Source organism: Lathamus discolor, chromosome 2 (assembly GCF_037157495.1).
Source record: "Lathamus discolor isolate bLatDis1 chromosome 2, bLatDis1.hap1, whole genome shotgun sequence".
NCBI classification, from domain to species: Eukaryota; Metazoa; Chordata; class Aves; order Psittaciformes; family Psittacidae; genus Lathamus; species Lathamus discolor.
This window is the reverse complement of record NC_088885.1, coordinates 88,234,999-88,244,036: the sequence shown is the minus strand read 5'-3', so window position 1 is coordinate 88,244,036 and position 9,038 is coordinate 88,234,999.

Below are 9,038 nucleotides of genomic sequence, written 5' to 3'. Positions count from 1 at the left end.
GACAAAAATACTAGTTCCGTTGTTTTAATTGTAAATTCCTAGTTTCTTGTTTCAAAGGCAGACAGTCTTTGAAGTTGAACAGATACCCAGACTAGGAAGATTTAAAAAAAAAAAAATCACTTTGTGATCTATAATGCATTTCTCTTCATTAGGTTCCTCATCATTCCTAAGCACTCTGAGCCTTGGTGAGGTTGCCTTAGGTCAGAATCTACTCAGGGCAATTTCTTCCCTCTTTAAGAGAACAGAACGCAGTTTAATGACTTTCGAAATTCACTGCTACAAAGTCTCTCAAGACTTTTTTTAAAACTGGACAGAATATCCGGTCCATCATTGGCTTTTCTTTTCTTTTTTTTTTTTTTTTTTTCATTGAGTATAACTTGAGGACAACTGAAGTTTTTTCACAAGCCACTTAGAAGGTGCAGTTCAGCCTTTTGAAACTGCTCCAGTCCTGCCTATTTCATAAATCTCTGTGTCCTAGCAGCTGTTGAACATTTTAAAATAGAATTAGTATGAAGAATATGAAGAATGTTATGGGAGGGGAAATAAAAAGGAAAAAGTAAAGCAAAACACTATCTTTTATTGTGAGCCTTCAGGGCTCTGCTAGAAATCTAAGGTTTCTTTGATACTGTCAGATCAAAATCTTTTCATCTCCTGTACAGCAACTTTAAATTTAGGGTTTTTTAAAATTATAATTATTTATTTAAATGAAAGCCTGAGCTCTCAAGCAGCACTGATCTAAAATTTATATCATGGATTAGCTTATGTTCTATTTGTGTTTTTTGTGAAGGATGGAGTAGCCCAGTCTTTCTAGGGTTAGAAATTATATGCTAAGTAAAAATCTTACAGCAAACTTTTTTTTTTGTAAACAAATAAAAAAAAAAAAAAAGAAAAACCAAACTTATTCTTACTTAGAGACAAAGTCAGTAGCTGAAATTCACTCACATGGTACTCAGCATTCACATTTACAGAGTCATGTGGCATGACTCTTCAGTCTTCAGAGTGAGAAAATACTTACCTGATACTGTTAAGTGAGAAAAACAGAAGGAGAAAGTTCCATTGTTTTCTGTGTGCATGGTGGGGACATGGAAACATAATAACAGTTATGAAAAAATGCTTTTTCCCTGAGGCTAAAACAGACGAGAATTTATCACTATTGGATGTTCCACATGCAGCTCCGTTTCTTGGTAAACAAAACCTGTCTACCACTGCTTAATACCCTATTGCTGAGACTATTTCTTCTAAGCTGTGGAATCGTATGTAGCCAGCTTTTTCTGCATGCTTTAATTTATACCTCTAAATCTATAAATTATTCCATCAGTGCTGCTCAATACCTTAGAATTCTGGGTCTTCAGGGAGGAACCATCTGTTACAATGGCACCAGCAATGTGCTAAGATCCAAAGTTGCAAGACACAGTAACACTCGTAACATGCTTATATTAGCAATCAGGTGTCTGAAAAAAGCCCATTTAAAAAAAAAAAAAAAAAAAAAAAAAAGCAAAGTACCTACTGTTCAATTCAAAAATGTGATATGAGTAAAGATCATTAACTAATCTCTGAGTACTGAAAGTATCTTTATCAGGAACATATTCTTGGATCATATTGTCTAAGTATGGAACATGACCATAACCAGAATGGTGCAAGGCTGTGTATGATATGGTACGATATAGTAAAACAACGTACAACTGATAGTAGTCCTAGCTAAATTGTTTAGACTGAACTGTACCCATGCAGAAAAAGTCAGAATTAGAACAACAAACGTCTGAAATTCTGAATTACTGAAAGAGATGCTCAGAACAATGTTGTTATTAATCTCATGATGTTACCTTCCCCAGCGAGTCAGTAAGATCTAACTTTACATTATTAAGTAGTTCTCCACACTGAATACTCATGGCCATAATACACAATTCTTGAGTCTTGTTGCACCTGAGAAATAATGTATATATATGTATGTAGCTCTTTCACATTCAACTCCCTCATAAAATACTTTGTAAAACACTAGTGATTTGCTTCATATAGACACATCTACGTAAGAACATAAACAAAAAAATGTATTTCCTAAAGTTAGCCATAAATTGTTCTTTCCAGTCCTCCCAATTTGCTTATATCTGAATTCACATGAGATACACAATTAGTCCAGCACTGCAAACAGAGAAACATGGTCAGTAACAGCTATATAGCACATTTGGCCTTAAGGATTGAGAAGACACTGGTTATGTTGAGTTTAGGTCACTTAAGACTAGCAGATTCTTACACCCTACTATATTCCAAAAGTTTACAATTATGTATTCAGAATCAATGAATTACCTATTCAGATACTTAGCAAATAGGAGATTGTGAGATCTCTTTGCTTAATTTTCATCATTGCCATTTAGCGAGGAAATGACTCAAATCCTGTTCACATTTAAAGTACAGGGAAAACTCTCACTGATATATTATAAACGCAAATCCTGATCTCATTAAAAAAAACTCTTCATTTAAAAGTTGTACAGCTAACAAGTTGTCTGCTGTCATACTGCTCCTTCTGGGAAATGTGGAAGAAGTTTGCATGCATCTATTTTGCACAAATTTACTTCATTCCCTCCAGAGGAGGGATGCACTATATTCTGATAATACCCCTTTCAGTGAGCACAAACATAACCTCTCCAGAAGTGTGGGATGTCTGAAGAGATGTGTGTGAGCAGATACTTCCATATCCAATGCAGACTGACTATTATTGTTAATACCTTAAGGGCTGTTCAGACCTTTCTCTGCTCTTTTCCACTACACTTTGTATTCAATGTACACATAAAAAGCATACATTGCTCTCCTTTTCATCCCTTCAAGATTTTCTTAGGTGATAAAGACTAAAAGATTACCTGACAAGTCACATATCTACTTTCACTAACCTTTATGTGTAACTTGGGTGCTCTGCGATGACCTCCCTCTATATTTAGTACTCCCACAAATATAATTTTAAAGCTTTTTAATTTCTTCTGGTTTTGATATAAGAGAACAAATGAAAACTGACTTAATGCCTCTCCAGTATATTTGTTGTTAACAGATTTCTCAGTAAAGAAGATCCAGCACCAAAACTTGATAAACTTTTTTTAAAAGAATATGAGATATTACAAAGTAGATTATTTATATAAATTATAAAGGAAATGCACAGATAGATACCTGTGTGTTTTAACCTCAATTAACCTTTTAAATCTGGTCATGTCATTTAAAGCATCTTAGGAGTTTAGCGTAGCAATTTAAAATTGATTGAAGCTGTACTTTTAGAAACCGATAATAGTGCCATCACGATAAGAATTTTTTTAAATTTCAATACAGTTTAAAATTCTGAGTTCAATAATAAAGATTTTAGTTCTACCTGTGTTAGTCTTCTTATTTCATATTGAGACTTATTCTCCAATAACAAAAAAATACTGTCTTTTTTTAGTAGATAAAGACAATGGGTGAACAGTGGTAAGGAAAGTATACAAGATGTGCCTTGAAATGTCATAAAACTGTTTTCAGTGTCTCCCTTAGCTCATAATGTAGAAAAAACGAGACTGCTTTTACATGTACTGTAGAGAAATGTTTTATGAAGCAAATCACTATCGATTTATGAAGTAAAGTATTTTATGAAGGAGTTGAATGTGAAAGAGCTACATACATAAATATACATTATTTCTCATATGTAAGAAGACTCAAGAATTGCATATTATGGCCATGTGTATTCAGTGTGGGGAACTATTGGGGAAGGTAGCATCATGAGATTAATAACAACATTGTTCTGAGCATCTCTTTCAGTAATTCCGAATAAACTCAGCCATTACTGTATTAACTTTTTTTTACAATGGAATTTGCTCCAAAAATATCAACAAAAATTATAACATTTCTGAAACAATGTTAAAATTCATAATGATAACAAGTATAAAGATACCTCAGCAATTGTTAATAAAAGTGAACAATTAAAAAAAAAATTAAAAGAAGAAAAAATATAGAGAATTTTAAGAATATATTAACAAAATAGTCTTAATCTGTCATGTTCTTAGCATGCTAACAATTTTCACAATGTGGACTTTTGGGGAATGAATCTCTCAGAACCACAAGGATGTGCAAAGCAAACCCAATGCTTTGTCATAAAAGTTAAGTAAATCAAATAGTCCCTCAGCACCAAGAAGAAAAGTATGTTCAAGCTTATTGTGGAATCTTGACTGTGTTATATTCACCTGAATTTTAAGAAGCAGTATGTATGCTTGTGCATGTGTTCTTTTTGCTCCAGCCTCCCCATATGACGCTTGACATTGCAGCACCGACCCGGAATGAACACAGATGCAGGATAGGATAGGTATATTTAACCAAGTTCAGCGCTATCTACAGCTACTTGATATTTTTCACTGAGAATATAGGAACTGTTAAGCAAACAAGATGGATCAGCATTATTGAATATAGCAACCTTTAGGCAAACATGATGGATCAGCATAATTTTCTTACTGGCCTTACATTCAGTGTGATTCTCTTGAAGGACATAGCCTTGAGGGCCTTACATCTTTTGCAGTGTCATCAGACAGTGAGCAAAGCTGTTTATAATATCCAGATTTCAGATGGCCCTGCAAGTGTACTGTGGAAATACACTTGATGTTTCCATCACTCTAGTGGTGATAGGAACATCCACTCCAGTGAAACGTGGATGTGTTAGTGAGTATATCTCTCACAGTTATTCCCAAAGTCTTCTGGAAGATTTGGGAGTAATCCCAACAAGGTAATCTTGGAATTGCGTGAAGCATATAGGTGACACAGTGTGTTTAATGAACAGATAATTACAGCACATCTAACAAAATGGTTTCTCATCCATGTCTAGAAATACTTTACCAATGCAAATTTTATCATCGTTCCTATAGAACCAGGATTTCTCCTCTCAAAACAACATACTAGAGAGCAACAGGCAGACTACATAGAAGCAACAGAGAATTTATCTTAATGTGTTTAGAAAGGGACTAGACTCATGATTGCATTGTGCTTTATTAGTGGCAGGGTCAAACAAAAGACAATGCTGCAGAAGAGTCATATCAGAGCTGCATTAGAGTCAAATGAGGAATAACACTATTTTTAATTACTGCTCATTTGGAATAAGGTAACTAAATTTAAGAGTCTCTGCTGCTCAAGATCTTTATTATCATCATATGATTACTTCCACAAAAATGAAATATATTTTAATTTCAGATGATCAATCTATGTTTAGGTTTTTTTTAGGTTTTGTTTTCAAGTAATGCAAGTAAAATGAGGCCTCTCTATCATTGGGGACATAGCTCCTTGTGCTTGTGGATGATGTGGAGTAAAGGATCCAGGGCTGTCAAGCAATGATGGTTTGAATGAAAAGTTAAAAAAAAAAAAATGTGTGGAAAAATGTCTCAGGGGCACAAAAAGTATGATGTTTGAGAAATAACTTCAAATTAATGCAAAATAAAAGCTTCTTCTGCCAAATGAGTGACACTTGTCCAGTCTACTAGATTTTTTAATTAACTGGGAATACGAAGGAAGCTCCCTTTGAGGGATTCAAGCTTAGAAGCAATGTGACTACTTCCTTTTGCAGAGAGTATAAAATGAACAACGCATTTGTTAAGCTCATAAAGTAAGTTGGCTAAGCAGAAAATATATATGACTAATCGTAGAAGAAATTATTCATAATGAGGTGTTGTGATTTAAGCCCAGCTGGCAACCCAGAACCATACAGCCGTTCGCTCACTCCCCCCCTTCCTCCCCGAACTCCCAGAGAGATAGGGAGGAGAATCAAAAGAATGTAACTCCCATGGCTTGAGATAAGAACAGTCCAGTAACTAAGGTATAACACAAACCACTACTGTTACCACCAATAATAATAATGATAAGGGAAATAACAAGGGAAGAGAATACAAAACCTCAGCACCCGCCAACCAGTACCTGGCCCGACCGGAGCAGTGATCTAACCCTTCAGGGTAACTGCCCCCAGTTTATATACTGGGCATGACGTGCTGTGGTATGGAATACCTCTTTGGCTAGTTTGGGTCAGGTGTCCTGTCTCTGCTTCCTCCCGGCTTCCCCTCCTCCCCAACAGAGCATGAGACTCAGAAAGTCCTTGGTCAGAGTAAACACTACTGAGCAGCAACTAAAAACATCGGTGTTATCAGTGCTGTTCCCAGGCTGAAAGTCAAAACCACAGCCCTGCACCAGCTACAAAGGAGAAAAATGACTGCTACTGCTGAACCCAGGACATGAGGGAAGAGTGTCTTTCAAACATGGGAGAGGGAAGGGTTAGAAAAAGTTGTCAAAATTCATGTTTTTAATACACTGGAGGGTAAAAAAAAGGATTCAGACTTTGTAATATTTAAATCCTCCAAAATTCCTTTCTTTCAAAATTTGCAGGTCTATAGTATCTTTAACAGAGTTTTGTAAACATTTTAATAGGATTCAGAAACTTATTCATTACAAAATAAATCAAATAGTTCTGTAGATGATCTGACTCACTCCTAACAGTCCAGTGCTGTTCCTACACCACTGAGTTGGACAAACATGACAGAATAAACCACATTTCTAGCAGCATTAGTTTTTAATCTGTTGCAGTTTGATGGGATTATGCTGGATAAACACATACAAACAAAAAGCACAGCTCCCTCACTAGGACATTCCTTTCTCCTCTGTTATCCTATGCACCTGACAGAACTTGCTGGCCAAAAAATTGTGGGTTTATAAAACTCCCAAACAACAACAACAACAAGCAACAAACAACATAAGCAAACAGCTTTGCTTGCCACAGTTTTGGCAACCCATTTGTTCCCTTGAGAAAAATCCCCCATGTTTGGAGTTCATATTTTCAGGACTTTCTGAAAAATTGACTTCTTTTAAACCATTGATATGAGCACCTAAACTGCTAATCTGATCAAGATTATTAAACTTGAAAAATTCAGTTCTCAGTGAGTGAAGGATTGAAAAGTAAGCCCTTTCTCAGATGAGATGTTTCTTCCAGTAGCAAATGCACAAGTAATCCTTAGGGCACTGCTGTTCTTTAGATGAACAGATGACAATATCAATGTAAGCAAGTATCTGCGGTTAAACCATGACAGCAAGGACTGCAAGACCAGATGCAGTCAAGAACAGAGGGCTCATGTTAACAGTGGAGCCAATCAATAAAGTCAACCGAGGACAGAGGGTACATGATAAAAAGATTACATGGTTTGTTTTGCTCTTTGCTATCTCTTTTTCTTTTTTCAACTTCAGTTCCCATATGCACCAACTATTAAATGTTAACTGAAATATATTTATTAAATCAAATGTTGCTCTGGGTCCTCCAGTCACAGACCCCCTCTACCCAACCCCACCCCCCCACCACAAAAAAGAAAATATTGGAAATCAAGGCTGATATTTTAATGTAAAATATGCTTTTCAACTATACTCTAGAGACCAATACAAGCATACGAATTGGACTATAAACAATTTCAGTGGTGCACTTCAGTGAACAGAAAATATCTTTGTAGTGTGTGATGAATCAGTTCATTAATAGTCTCTTAGCTGAGCTAAGAAGATGCAGGGAATTGCTAGACTTGCAAGAAAAAATATAGTTTCACTCTCATATTAACATTAAAGACTTTGTGAATGCACACACTTTATATTTGTGTGCTTTAAAGACCAAAAACTGAAATTTATTTTTCTCTCATCCCTGAAGCATGTGAAATCATTACAGGGCACTCAAAGTCTACATGTTGGAAACTTGATCAGAGTTCTAATCCCTCTTTTGTTTCCAAACTGAAGGAAAGATCTTGAAGAGCAACACACTTTGAATGAAAAGTTAAATAACATGTTCTGAGTAGTAAGTCAAAAACAAAGGACCCCTGTCCAGGAGGCCAACCTAAGTGTATGAGTAGCCCTTTCACTCCACCTTTCAGTGCTCATGGAAATGACATACAAATAAATTGCATCAGTATATCATCAAACAAAAATCAATGCAACAGCTAATGCTCTGAGAATGGCTTATAATCCTATCTACAACTTCTATTGCTTGTAGAAAGTGAGACAATAATTGTTTTACAAGGAAAATAAAAAATTTGAACATCAGAGACTGTTTTGGTTTTGTAGAAGGCTTGCATCTACACGTGGATCTGGTGCAGCCCAGACAGGTGGATTGGTGGGATTAACTCAAGGGTTTTCTTTCTTTTACTATGGTAAGTAAGCAGTAATACTGCTGGCTTACTAAATGTCACCTCCACTCTGTAGTAGTTGGAGAATGAACACACATACGTATCACACAACCCTGTACTGGCTCACTCATTAACATCCCTTCCAATTCGCTTATTTCTACACTTGGACAGCAGAGGCCATCAAAGAGCAATTAAACATCTCAATCTGGTTTGAAGCCTAAACTCCTAGAAGTAGTGTCTAGTAGGAAGTTTATTAAAATAGAGATGAAATAATGTGAGTTATTCATATTTCGGGAATTTAGGCAAACATTTGAAATTTTCACTGTGTTTAGTAACTGGACACAGTCACTTCCAAATGAACAAGCGAGGAAGATCTCACTTCCCAAATTCAGAAGACCCGTTAAATAAAATGCACATAAACTGCATGAGAGCAGATGAAGTCTTTAGAATAAGGAAAACCTGTCAAATCTTCTAGTTTTTGGGGATTTAAGGAGTTCTATATCTTTAGGCATTATAACATTTTGATGTGGTATTAGTAGCTTTTGTATTACATTATCATTTATCAATCAAGAAACTGCTTTACTGTCCTAATGATATCCAAAAAAGGGATAGATAAATAAATAAATAATTTATGTGAAGGGATGGTTGACATAATTCCCTGCATAAAGGTTGTCTTTCTCTGCTTTTTCTCAGGACTCTTGCTAAATTCCTCTGCTAAAGACAACTTACCCTGAGCAGTTTCTTGAGAATTTTACAGTTTAATTTCTATCAGAAAATGTTGTACCTTTAAAAAAAATCCCGTAGCTCCATAGTAAGCAGCTCATGCAGGATAAAGTAACCCTTATCCTGAAGATAGATGTCACATCATCAATTGTATATTTCTTCTGTGGGGATTACTCT